Source organism: Megascapheus bottae, chromosome 6 (assembly GCF_031878675.1).
Source record: "Megascapheus bottae isolate mThoBot1 chromosome 6, mThoBot2.hap1, whole genome shotgun sequence".
Lineage (NCBI taxonomy): Eukaryota > Metazoa > Chordata > Mammalia > Rodentia > Geomyidae > Megascapheus > Megascapheus bottae.
The window spans coordinates 39,924,717-39,939,352 of NC_143514.1; the positions used below are offsets into that span (position 1 = coordinate 39,924,717).

Below are 14,636 nucleotides of genomic sequence, written 5' to 3' on the forward strand. Positions count from 1 at the left end.
GATTACTATTATTTTCATTGTAGAAAGAATTATTATTCTCATTATATAACTATTATTACTATCCTCATTATAAAAATAAAAGAACTAAGCCAAGGACTGGTGGTTCACTTCTATAATCATAGCTAGTTGGAAGGTTGAGATTTGATGGTCAATGTTACCCAGACAGACAATTAAAAATTAAAAGTAGAGGTATGACTTAAGTAGAACAGCCAGCCATAAGCAGGTAAAAAGCCAAGTGAAAGAGTAAGCCCGAGTTCAAGCCCCACCATAGGCAACTGTAAATATATAGATAAAAATGAATTGAAAATGAAAGAATTAATTTCAGAGATATCAAGTGAGCTGATCGTATTGCTTCAGGTCACAAAACTGGGCTTGAATCCAGTCCAGTGTGTGTGATGCTAGACCTTCCTGTCTCCTCTATCGTGATCATCTCCTTGAAAGGGAATCACAATGCAGACTGGGTTCAAAGGTAAAATATTCAAAGGGAGATATTTCATTTCTTGTGAAATTTTACAATTGCCAATAGGAGTTGGAGACAAAGGTGTTATGAATGTAAAGACGAATTAACACTTGCCTCTGTGCTCCTTAGAGGACAAGCAGTTTTACTTGTGTGTTGTGTTGGACTTGCTATGATGATGAAGCAAGTATGCCCTGTGTCTCAGGGGAAAAGGATATTTTATCTCTGTGTTGAAATGTAAATCATTTTGTTTTGCTGTCCAAAGTAGGTTCATAAGCCCTAGTGAAAGAAATTTCTGATTAAAATAAATTCAATTCTTCCCCCATTGAGGGAGATACTTCTTAATAAAGAGGAAGGAAAACAGCCAACTATTTCTCTAGCACAAGTGGTCATCTAGGAAGAAACTATCTCATTGCAAACTCTGACCTTCAAAAGAGGTACCCTATTTTTTGTCCTGTGTATATAAATTGTGAAATGAGTACCACTATCAATCTAGTAAGCAAAACTCATGTCACCTAGTTATCTTTCTTTGGAATGGTGATAAGAACATAGAATGGCTACTTTCTTAGAAAACTTCAAGTTTAAAACATCATTATAGTCACCATGCTATAAGTTAGATCGCCTTAACTCCTTCATGTTATGACTGCGAGTTTACACCTTGTGACCAGTATTTCTCCTGAAGAATTCTTTGCTGTATCATTTCTCCTAGGCCAAAAGAATATGTGCACCCAATTCATCCAACTAAATTATAAAGGAACAGAAAGCTGGGCAATTTGCCTTTATCTAAGAACACTTGCTATGAAGATTAATGGGAAATGCAGCACAAATGTAGTGACAGGGAGCTGTTCAAACTTCACGACTCAAGCCAATGTCAGCTTTTATCTGTTTGATCCTACTGATTCATTTAGTTATTCATTCAAATGTATTCATCGATCATGTATGAAATAGTCTCACATTGCTTTTGACGTAGCTGATAAGTTTTATTCATCGCAACATATAAATAGGTAGTGTTTGTAATCCGGGATGCACAAAGGAGCCAATGTTATCTGATACATTTCTGCACTGACAAGTGTGAGAGAGCTGCATTTGTCAGTGTTTGCTGAGAGATTCTTAACTCTCTTCATTATTGAAGACCTCGAGAAACAAGGTTTTTTAGTTTGCTGATTCTCCGTTATGTGAGAAAATGGCATCACTGAGCTGGGAACCCATTACAGTGGAAGTATAGCCTTAAAAGGTATTGTCATGGAATACACTAAATTCCCCTAATCATATACTTGTGGTTCTAATACTCCTATGTTCTACTTCCTAGTGCGTTCCTAGAAATGGCATCAGATGAAAGCCAGAGCTTATTTCAGTACCGAGGATGGCAAACATCCCACAGCATGGCTTGGCTCTATAACTAATTCAACAAAAGTAACACAGAATCGAGTAGCTTGTGATTCCTATAAATATCTGTCAGGTTGGACTTGAGATCCAATTCAACTGCATTTGGCTGTGTGTTAATAGGGTTTCCTTTTAGTTGAATGATTCTTAAGTGTTGTTGACTAAAGTTTTAAGAGGTTCCTGAGTGTTCTTAAGCCTTGTAGATTGGTACTCCAAGAAAAAAATCTCTTTAGTTTTTTGGGATCCTGATAAAAAAGCTGACAAACTTAAGCAGCACTTGTTGAAGTTAGGTATGGAGTTAAAAACAGACTGTGTCCTGTTCTGGGTGCTGTACGTGTATATTGGACTACCCACGGAGAGCCTAGAAGGAAATTTTTGCTACTAATTGAAAGTGTAGAGATTATTTTCTCCAAAGAAATTAAGGGCAGGAAAGATGGAGAGAGCTTGAATGAGGTGACATTGCAGAAAATTATCTTGCTTAGGTTTCTTTCGAGGGACCACATAAAGAATGAATGGAGATTTCTGATAGGCAAATGGAGAGAAATAAAATTTGAAAGAAAAGAGAGAATTCTTCTGTCTTAAAAGAAAATTTATTCCAGACTGAGATATTCCAGAAAAAAAAACCCAACAACCTAGAGATGCTATTCCATGTGGTCTGTAGAAGAGAATCCTACGGTTAAAAGAAGGAAATCAAATTTAGACACAAAGGAATGAGGGCCTTGAAGTTCCACATAGAAGTTTGTAGTCGAATGCCAAACCTTCCTGGAAGTAACTTTGAGGAAGGTATTTATTTTCCTTATCTAGACTAAGTCCAATCATGTTAGAATAAAGATAATACTATCCTCAGGGTGCTCATTTGTGATGAATAAATAAGACTCTGAGTGTCAATATGCTATTAGGATGCTGGACATGCTTGCCAGAAAATATTTATTTTAGAGATTTGTAGGTTATTTCATGGTGTTATGGATTCATTTAAAGTCTGAGTATAATGCATAGGATACATGGTATTTTTGCTAGATATCTTGCTCTATATGTTTATTGTATGTTTTTGATATGTGTTATGGATCTGCCAAACATATCATTTATTGTCTTGGAGTAGTCTATGATCAAAACTGTAGGCAGTATTTCTGAAATAAACACTCAGGTGATGTTTGACATTTACATCCTGGAATTGTGAATAAGCTTGATATAAAATAATGTTTTTCTTCGCCTTAGGATTGAGAGAAAGGAAATTGTCAACATTTATTGTCCATTGAGGCAATAAAAATTAAGTTTTGTCTTTACTACAAAGTAGTACAAACTACTACAAACTTGTGGTAGACAGTTTGCCTCCAAATACCTAAGACTCTTTATCATTGAAACAAGGATGCTGATTAGGAGATCTTTAACAACCTCCTTATCAGGCCAGGAGTTTGGCCTAGTGGTAGAGTGCTTGCCTACATGCACACTGACCCAGATTTGATTTCTTGGTACCACATACATAGAATAAAGCTGGAAGTGTTGCTGAGGCTCAAGTGGTAGAGCTCTAGCTTTGAGAAAAGTCCAAGGACAGTGCTCAGGTCCTGAGTTCAATCCCAGGCAAAAAAAATAAACAAAAAACAAAACAAAACAAAAAAAACCCTTATCTATAAAAATAACAAGATTATGTAAAGTTCTATCAGTATGCCAGAGACTTCTAGAGAACTTTAAAAAACAACATCAATGAATGGAAAGAAAGTGCTGAGAGTAAATGGTACTAATGGAAGGTTAAAAATTACCAGATTTAGATTACATAACAGATCTTGGCTAAACATGAATTCAAGAACTAATTAAATGAAGAATATCATGGGTATCATGAAAGTTTCAAATCTTATATGAGATTATCAAGGAAGTCTTTAGGTTCTCTTTTGGAAATGTTCTGAGAGGGATTTGGTGGGCGGGTCAAAGACAAAGCACTTTGAGCTTAGGCCCCAATGTGTTTGAGAGGACTGTTCTTAGTATCCTTGGGGTCTGTCCAAAGTCACATATTTCTTAGTGAATATCAGAATTACATCAGTTACAAGATTGCATCTTAGTTACAAAAAGGAAGCATTTACTTTAAACTATGTTATACAATAACAGGAAGTCCAGACATCTACAATAAATCAAGCATAATAAAAAAAAAGTTGACTTCTTTCTTTTGTTTATGCTTGTCTGGGGTTTGAAATCAGGGCCTGAATGCTGTCCTTAAGCCCTTTTGTGCCTAAGGCTCACTTGAACCATGGTACCACTTCCGATTTTTGAGTGGTTAACGGGAGATAAGAGTCTCACAGGCACTTTTCTGCCTGGCCTAGCTTTGACCCACCATCCTCAGATCTCAAACTCTTAGGTAGCTAGGATGATAGGCATGAACTACTGGCACCTGAATCAAAAGATCTGACTTGAAATCTGCTTGTCTCTTTGTCTCCCGGTCTACCAGGTGTCAGCTTTAACTTCAGGTTTCATCTTTTATACCCCAAAAATGTCTGATCACTGAAACTGTTGTGAGATATCTTCTTGATTTTGTGTAATCAATACAAGATGCCACTGAATTGTTCCAATCATGGAATAATTCTTTTTGGCAATCTGGGAAAATGGTTCATGTGCTTAATTTTTAACCAATCAGGTCACCATCAGGGAAATGGCTAATAATGAATACACTCATTCACTTAAACATGGATCTCTGGACAAATCACAGGCTCGGGGGTGCTGAGCTACACAAGAGTCCAACTATCTTGAGTCATAAATGTGACTGTGAGAGAATGATGGGGTGTAGATAGCTAAACAAAATCGGTAAGGAGGGAGAAGGGAATCAATACTGGAGAAGTAACAAAGAGTATCAAGCACAGGAACCAGTACAAGTGTTGATTGCTTGGCACTGAAAAGTAGTGTAGTAGAAGGTACATTTCTTTTTTTTTCCATATATTTTTTATTTTAATTAATAGAAGGTTAAATTATATTCACCAGATAGAAGGTGCATTACTTCCCATACATTGATACCCTTTCTCATGTCTTGGTCCCCATTTCCCTCCCCCACCCCCACCCCTCATCATGTTTTCCCCCCTTCCCTATCTAGTTTCAAATAACCAAATACGCATATGTCCAATATATCAGATAACAAGGTGAAATACTGTAGCAATATGAGATAACCAAGGGACAGCAAAAGAGATGAGAGACAACATAGTACATTAAGGATGAAAACCACTCATTATATGACTTTTGTTTCTATATACTGGAGATCCTTTCATTTAGCATCATACATGACATTGCCCCATTTGTAAGGAAATGGAAAGGTATAGAAAAAATCATATTAAGTGAAGTAAGCCAGACTCAAAGGAACATTGGCGCAATCATTTCCCTCATTTGTCATACTCAGTAGAAAACTTGGACTCTCCTAGCAGAGATTTGCAATAGAACAAAACCTAGATACATAAGGCCATAGAAGGTACATTTCTATAAGGTTGAAAGGGTACTACATTCAAACTGGATATTGAGAGATCTTTCCAGTGAGCAACATTGCTAAAAAGTCCAAACAACACACCAAAAGATGTGCCATTTCATTCTGCTTCCCAGACAATGCCATCTGTGGTGACATCATAGGTACATACTACAGCACATCTTATCTTGTGTGGTTGCCAGGGCAACAAAGTCTGACTGTGACAATAAGGTAATAAAGCATCATAGAAGCAGACTACTTTTCTACTGGGAAGACAATTCAGACTGAAACAGAGCTTCCTACTAGATAATATTTTTTATTCAAAGAGCTAGGATATCCAGAAATGATAATTACTGTTGATAGATGAGCATGGTGGAGAACATAGGAGGGTAACTTGTAATTCAGTCAAAATAATCAATAAATCTTTATGCATTGAAATCTTTTCTGATGAGTCTGAGCTACTTCAATTTTTTTCTCTAAATCCTCTTAGATTTCTAATGAAGAAGGCATAGGCCTACACAGAGATGAAATGTACCCTTGATTTCTTTTTAATGCCAAAGTCTGCCCGTTTTTCTTTTATCTGTTTGATGAGATGCATTTTAATTCTTTTGTGTCTCTACTTATCACAGTAGGCATCAGGTAGATTAAAAATCCAATTATATTTATTCTGGGAGTGATATTTCTTTAATGAGGACAGACATGTAAATATGCTATTGTAATTTTAGCTCAGTAACTGACCCACTTTAATAATCAGCTTTTCAGCTCCTGAGTTTTAGCTATACTTCCTCCCCCTTTCTTTTTCTTTGTCTCATCTCCCTCCACCTCTTCTTCCATGCAAGGGAACTGAAGTACCACACAATGTCATCACATTCTTCTTATTTCACCAGCTATGGGGATGAACGAACATCCAAGACAACCAGAATATAATTCTGGAGACTAAGGTTAGCACATGGGGAAATATGTCAACCACCATGTGGCCCCAAATCCTGTCTCAGCGCATATGCCCAGAAGCCCACATTCCTGGGCTTTTCTGTAGCTTTTATTTGCTTGTGCTGGTCCTATATCTTGAACTCAGGGACAGGATTCTGTCTCTCAGCTTTTTGCTCCAAGTTGGCACTCTACCACTTGAGCCACAGCTTCACTTCTGGCTTTGAGTTTCACAGACTTTATTTCCTGAGCTGGCTTTGAACAGTGACTTTTCAAATCTCAGCCTCTTGAGTAGCTAGGATTACAGACATGAGTCACCAGCACCCAACCTTCATCAGTAGCTTTTTTCAATGAAATTTTTATTATCTTTAAATAATTATACGAAGAGATTCCAATTCACCATGTTAGTTTATGAATACAACGCATCTTGAGATAGCCACTCTTGCAATCCTCACTTTGCTGGAAAAATGAATAAATCTTCAGTTCTTTTTCTCTGCAAATTTTAATCTCATTATTCATGAATTGGCATTGAGTTTAGGATACTAAATCTCCAGTGTTAAACTGGACTGCTTTGGGGTGAATGGCCTTGAGGAGGTTCTTCTTCTGAACCTCTAGACACTGGAGAAATAGATGTTTGTGGGAAGGCCCACGCACCCTTTGCTCGGGTCAAACTCTGGAACAGCCCCAGTGGAAGTGCTGTCATATGCAAAGAGAGAGGAAGCCAAGGGATCATGCTACCTGCAGCCACAGGAGCCAGGTTTAGCTGCATGTCACTACATTTTCACCCCCATGGGTTGCAGGTACAGGATTCTTATTGCTGCATTGACTTTGGGGAAAGGTGCAATGACCTAAAGAAAATGGTAACCCCTTGTCCATACTGATGAGAGTCCTCTGGTGTCCACACAGAAATTCCTTAATTCCAACCATTTGGGGGCATTCCCTTATGGACAGAGCTTTAGAACCTACTGAGGGCACTAATTAATTGGTTAATTAGTTTATAATGCTGTATAGGGTGGAAGTCACAGGGTTAGAAAGACCAGTGGATTCATTTTTTTTGTCTGTGGCCTTGATTATTTAGGGGAAGGTTGATGTTATTTGTTGGTCGAGGTTCTGTGGAATGCCCTGCTGTTTGGTTGTGTGTTTTGTGATGTGTTTATGATGAAAGGTACCATGAGAGATAAAGGCCCTGTGATATGGATCTTGACAGTGTTTGATATAGAGCTATAAATCTATGACAAAGGAAAGATGAGATGATTTTTTTTTTTTGTAGCATGGCCCGGGATAGGTATATTTTAGGAAATGAGGAAAGAGTCTTTAAATGGAACTTAAAACTATTACACAATCTTGCAGTTGGAATTATTTTGTCAGAAAGCAGGAAAATGGGATGAATTTCCTATGTGCAGGCATTTATATAGTTGCATAAGAGAGTTGGAACAGCCAGTTCAAAGGAAGTCAAAGCTTCCCAAGAGCAAAGATCGCAGTGCCTGAAAGACTTCATTTATTTAAATAAAATACATGCTTGTAAGCCCACTTGTGCCATAGATCCAGCTTCTCTGCTGTTTTCTTTGGCTGCTCTATCTGAAGAAATAGTATAGGAAGACAAGGAGAAAGCTCTTCTAGTTGTTCTGTGGCCCTTGGTAGGTGTTCTTGGCAAGCAATGGAAACACATGCAGTGAGCAGAGGCCGGTAGTGGTGACCTTTATCATCACAGCTCCCAAACCTAAGGGCTTGGATTGAAACATTTGGCGGCTGTGGCAGAGAGCCGTGAGGACCGGGCCCTGAGATGCTTGAATGAAGAAATGGCACCAGAGAGCCAGGACCAGGTGGAAAAGAGACGATATTTTCAAGTACAGTTAACATATATCAAGATAAAGTATTTTGAGAGGACACAAAACAACCCACCATCAATTTAAACAAATTGAAATCATATTCTCTCATTATACTGTAATTTACCTAGAAAAAATACTTAGAAAAGCCTAAGGTTGGGGGGTGGGGAGGAAACTAAACATTAATGTTCTAAGAGAACAAGAGAAATAGAAATTAGAAAAATGATTAAAAATAAAAATTAAACATTGTAATACAGTAAGGTGATACTTGATTGGAAATTCATAGCATTAAATATATGCATTTAATAAGAAGAAAAAATTATACTCAATTTTCTACACTTCCATTTTAAGAAACTTTAAAGAGAAGCATGTGGCTGGGAGTGTGGCCTAGTGGTAGAGTGCTTGCCTAGCATGTATGAAGCTCTGGGTTCCATTCTACCACATACACAGAAAAAGCTGGAAGTGATGCTGTATCTTACTTAAGTGGCAGAGCTCTAGTCTTGAAGAAGCTTAAGGACAGTGCCCAAGCCCTGAGTTCAAGCCCTAGAACTGGCACAGAAGGGAAAGAAGGGGAAAAGAATACATGGAATAATTAATAAAATATAAAAAAAAACTATAAAGAAAATCATGAAACCAAAAACTGATTTTTGAGGATAAAAGAAAATTGATGAATCCTTAGCTATGGACTTGGGAAAAGGAAACCACAAATTAACTACCAGAAAAGGGAGCTGTAACATTACCACAGTCTGCAGAAGTTAAAGAATAATAAAGGAGGGGCTGGGAGTTTGGCCTAGGAGTAGAGTGCTTGCCTAGCATACATGAAGACCTGGGTTTGATTCCTCAGTACCACATACATTGAAATAAGCCAGAAGTGGTGCTGAAACTCAAGTGGTAGAGCTCTAGCCTTGAGAAAGTCCAAAGACAGTGCTTAAATCCTGAGCTCAAGTCCAGGACTGGTAAAAACAAACAAACAATAATAAAGGACTTGATGAAGCAATTTCATGTCAGTAATCTAGTTGTCAAAGCTGGCCCTTTAGAGAAATGTTTGGCTGTTTATTGACTACAAATTGACAGAACAAGGGGATTTTTGTGGATAAAGGAACTGTCTGGTTTTGGCCATTATGTCGATTCTTGCAAAGCTGATTTTATTTGATGTAAATTTGTTTCTATTACTATCATTGTTTTTCAACCATTCTTGGCATGTATAACACTCATATACTTATCTTTGGACTTTTAAAATCATCTTGAGTTGAAGGGATCCCTTTCTTGACTTCCCGAAATCCATCCACTCTAGGCATTTTCCATCTTTATGACAAAGGACTTGACCTGAGGCAGGGGCTGCAGAATCTCTGATAACAGCTCAGATTACAAGAGCAGCTAAACCAGGTGGAGTTACCAGAATTCCTCCCCACCCCACCCCCCCTTGGCCTGCCAGGGAATTCCCTCCCCTTCCTTTGTCATCAGAGCAGTGCGCCAGAAGCCCACCCAAATGATAGGTCCGTTCAAACAGCAAAGGTGTCAGTGGTTGCCCCAGCCATCAATCAACCATGCTGAATTCCATTGGCCACCTGTATATGGCCAGCCCAACCACATGGCTGGGGCCTATAAAAGTAGCCTGTAAGATCAGGCGGGGTTGCTCTCTCACTCACATCTTAGAGGCGGCCCTGACCGGTCAGTATGATTCTCGATACTAGGCGCAGAATAAAACTCTGTTTAATTTAACTTCCAAATTCCGCTTTTGTGTCAGACTCGTTCTTTTGATCACGGACCCTAACAGAGTGTGATTTACACAGATTAAAAATGTGTTGGAAATCAAAAATAGTCATTAAAAAGTCTTTTTTCTCAGACAATTCAGTTGTTATTTGAAATTATAATTATCTGATTAATAAAATGATACATCTAATATAAGATATACATGTGATATAACTATATCATCTAATAATTTAAAGAATGACAGAGCTGAGATAGAAGGGAATTTCTATGCAGAACTCTAAATACTCTATTCTATCCCCCTTTATAATTATCTCATCTGAAGGTATACAAAAATTCTTTTACTATGTGACCATAAAAATAGCAATTCTATTGCCACCAATAAGGGATCCATAATTTTTTTTTACCACATTGTTATCTGTAAAAACTGTCACAATCTTAAAATCACAATTCTAGAATCAGTGTAGTCATGCCTAGAACAGATAACAAAGTCCAAGTTCTTTGCTATACCAAACAAATGAAAAGCAGACTGATTTCAGAGTGTTGGTCTATTCAAATGAATATGTAACAGAAAAGACTCACACTTTTTTTCCTTTGTATACGCTTAGATTTCTTACACAGTTAACAAAAAACATTCACTTCAAAAATAAACTCTTGGGGAGGGGGTTGGGGGAAGGGAAAGTAAGAGAAAAATGTAGGCAGGAATGATAATGTTCGACAAGAAATGTACTCACTATCTTAGATATGCAACTGTAAACCTCTGTACATCAGAGGGTTAAAAAAAGAATAAAGTCCCTAGTAAAAGTCCAAGAGTTGACAATCAACTCCTAAGTTTTATACACATTTTTTCCTACTTCGATCAATTTCCAACATATTTAAGCAAGAAAGTTTTGCTAATGTGAGCTTGTGAGTCTGTAAATGTTGAGCTCCACAAGGCTGCTTTTGCTTTCCCATCTCTTCTTTGCTTCAAATCCCCATGTCAGCTTCTTCTTTAGAGCAGCTTGTGAATTTCCAGCTTCCATTTTGACTTCTACAAATTTGTGGCAGGCAATTTTTATACCAAGCTCTGCAAGTGGCTAGCTCATTGCTGAGTTCTTCATTTTTCTCAACATCCACTCCTTCACAGCCTGGTCTATCCTTGTCTCCAGACCTAACTTTTCAACTTTTTTCTTTTTCATAGGAGGTTCAAATCTATCATTGGCTCCAAAATACTGAATAAGCTCTTTCCATTGGGCTTTATTGAAGGACTGTTCACTATAAGATTCTTTAACTTATCTTTTCTGGAGCATTTTCTTCTTCCTCTCAATCTTGAGGCTGAAGTTTTCTGTTCAGATTTTTTTTACACAATTCTTGGAGTTTGTTCCACATATTTATGGCAATTCCAGAAGGGCACTCTTCATATGCATTTGCCTGGACCTTGGGTTCAGTTTCTGGCCCATCTTCCGAGAAATCTGAGGCATATTATTTCCTACCGATCTCATCCTCTTTAGCTCATTGTAAGTTATATTTGGAGTTCTCTGGTATGGCTTCATCTTCAGAATTTGACTCCACTTTCATTTAGGCCAGGAGGCAGTAGCAGCAAATGGCTGCCTGGCAGCCATCTTAGGACCCTGTCAACCTCATTAAAAAATTCTTATGGCATGACTGGATCAAGAAGATGTGGTATTTATCCACAATGGAATTCTGTGCTGCCATCAGAAAGAATCACATCTCCCCATTTGGAAGGAAATGGAAAGACTTGGGGAAAAAATGTATTAAGTGAAATAAGCCAGACTCAAAGAACATAGGCTCAATGGTTTCCCTCATTTGTAATAATTAGTACACATCTAGGACTCTCCTAGCAGAGGATTACAATAGTGCAAAACCTAGATGCATAAGGCCATATAGGATGGGGCTAAATGAAAAGACTTGGTTACCTGGCATATTGCATATACATTTATTTGTTTATTTGAAATAGGAAAGGGAAGGGGGGAAAACAAGAAGATTGGGAGGTAGGGGAGGGAAATTGGGACAAAAACATGAGAAGGGGTGTCAGTGCGTGAGAAGTAATGCACCTGGCAAATATAACTGTAACCCCTCTATACATTACAATTAAAAAATAAAATAAATTCTTATCATAGTGATCAGAGGAGACTAGAGATGTGATTACTGTGCAGTGTGGGGTCTTGAACTGGATCCTGGAAGATGAAAAGGACATTACTGGAGAAACTGTTGAAATTAGATAACAGAAAAATTGAATTTTTCATATTTTTTTCAGCCTCCTGAATAGCCAGGATTACAGGCATGAGCCACCAACACCTGGCTGTGGAGTGCCATTTTATTTGAGTTTTTAATGCTTCTATCTCAATGTGCCTCAAGAAATCCACACATTCATTTTTTGATTGTACTAAAGTAGAAGCCTTATAGCACTAATTGTATTATTGATAAACTCTTTAAAAAATGAAGCAGAGGTGGAATTCATACTTAGAATTACAAACAAAAACAAATGGAACGTTTGAAGTTCATGTGAACAGCTGAGCTCAACCGTAAAGAGAATATTCAGTCACTTAAACATATTATTTTAAATTTTAATATATTAAAATATATTCTGAAAATATATTACAAATAATATAGGAAATAGAGATGAAAATCAGAATTAAAAAAAAAGCAACAAGACTTCAAAACACTGCCTTGTGCTAGGGTAGTCTGAAGGAAGTCCCAGCAACACCTACCACTGATCTGCTCTGAAAGGACATAGGAGGAAGAAAATGTGCTCATGAAATATACAGCTTATTTCTTGTGGGAGACATGTTACCTACTATTGATAAGCCTTAAGGGTTAAAATCCCTCTGTACAGTGACTGAAAATCTATGGATGGCAGCAGACTAGATATGCCAGTGAAAATAACTACAGAGAAATGCTGGCGAAATCAATCATAATCAATGATTGCTCTTCTCCAAGTGTCTTCTGTAAGTTCTGAGAAATGAACGGTTGAACAAAGATGTGGCATTGGCTTAAAAGATAAAAGAAGGAATACATGACACTTTTTTTGTTGTTGTTTTAGTGACTGCATCACATTCTGCCACTAGGTGGTGGTATGCACCCACTCATGCATTAAGAGCCTTCCTAGCTTTATTTTTGGCCATCCACGGATTTCTCTTCCTTCTTTCAGCTTTGTAGCTTTGTAAGACGCCTCACTCTGGAGATCACACTGCTTTTTCTTTCTGAGGAAAATGGGAAATGTTTCTGGTTCATTCTTAAAAAGTGATGATTGTTCCAGCAACACTTCTACTAAAATGATTCCACACAGAAGATGTTTGCAGCTCTGACAGTTGAAAGGCAGACACACATCTTTGGGGAAGCTTGTTACTGTTTTGATCAAGGGGAGGTATATAAATTTGCTTATGGAAATCAAGGAAAGCTGGAGCTTTGGGATAATGCATTTCCTTTCAAAAGACTTTTCTCAAAGTGAGGAAATCCACTGACCTGTGGATTTCTGTTTGTGATCTTGTTCCCCAGTGATGTGTAGAGTACACAGAGGAGCCCTCTGAGCTGCCAAGGGCTTCTCTACCTCTGTCTGTCTCTCCTTTCTTCTCTATATCACTTTGACTGTGTGTGTGTGTGTGTGTGTGTGTGTGTGTGTGTGTGTATACATGTGTTCATTGGTTAGAGGAAGTAACAAAGGGGAATGAAAGCAGCACTCTTCCTTTTTTAACCGAAGCTCTGTTTAGAATGAGTTTTGCTTTGTTGTGTTCTTAATCATGTCACCCTCTGTTAGAACATTTGAGCAAGCTATGATGGCCCACTTATCTTGATGCCCCTTCTAGCTCTTAGCTTCTGTGGTTCTAAGTTCTTGGGTTTTGGGTTTTCTTACTGGAATCTCTGCATGTGCATGCTGCCAGGCCGTGGGCCTGTAACCAGCTGAGAGCTGTACCCTGTACGTCACCCATCTTCCTCAGCTCACTCCTCTCTCTCCTCTTGGTCCTGTCCTCTTATTGTCACTCTGAGCTTTTGCTTTCTGGCCCCTAAAAGGTGCTGCTTCAGTCAAGAGGTATTCAGAGGATTGGAGAGACTTGAAGCTAACAGCAATACAATTAAAAGAAGAAGAAAAAATAGAAATAGATTCCTCTTCCAACAGCAAGCAGGGAGGAAGTGCATATAAAGGAACAGAATGTCAAGGCCTGAACAGAAAGGCGTCAGCCCAGGGCAAGCTGTGCGCAGAGGCAGGAGGAGCACAATGCACAGAGAAGAGGGCTGCGGAGATGAGAAGGTGAGGAGGAGGACAAAAAAACTTCGCCACTCGGCTTTGAGTGTCTCAATGCTGTTGTCAGGACACAGAGATAAATGTGAGGTGCTCTCCAGAGACAGGAGGCAGATGCATAATTGGAGAGCTCCCAAGTCCTATTTAAGTACTTTGAGATTAAAAGGGACAAGATGCTAGAGAAATTCAGAGAAAAGGCACCAAACATAGTGTTGATGAGTTTCAGAGGTCACTTCCTGAGGGAACTAAAGCCCAACATGCTTATTGTTTGGCTCAAAGACCATGTGTGCAGTGGCCACACTTAATTAAAGGCACGTGCGTGTGTGTGTGTGTGTGTGTGTGTGTGTGTGTGTTTGCTGTTGTTTACTAAGGTTATTATCAGATTTGTTCTGCCTTTGATGAACTCAGGAACTGGGCTCTGTCTCTGAGCTTCTTTGTGTTCAAAGCTAGTACTCCACTATTTGAGCCACAACACCAATTTTGGCTTTTTTTCAGTAGTCCATAGAAGATGAGTCTCACAGACTTTTCTGCTGGCGGGGGCTGGCTTTGAAGCACAATCCTTAGATCTCAGCCTCCTGAGTAGCTAGGATTACAGGTGTGAGCCACTGGTGCCGACTATTCTGCTGTTTTAATCCTCACGACAATTTCGTGAGCTAGATA

General features: G+C 38.5%; 1 pseudogene; it reads right to left on the minus strand.

Annotated features, from left to right (window-relative positions):
- Window positions 1-10,629: 10,629 nt before the first annotated feature.
- Window positions 10,630-13,665, minus strand: LOC150061690 (protein FAM204A pseudogene; annotated as a pseudogene).
- Window positions 13,666-14,636: the final 971 nt, after the last annotated feature.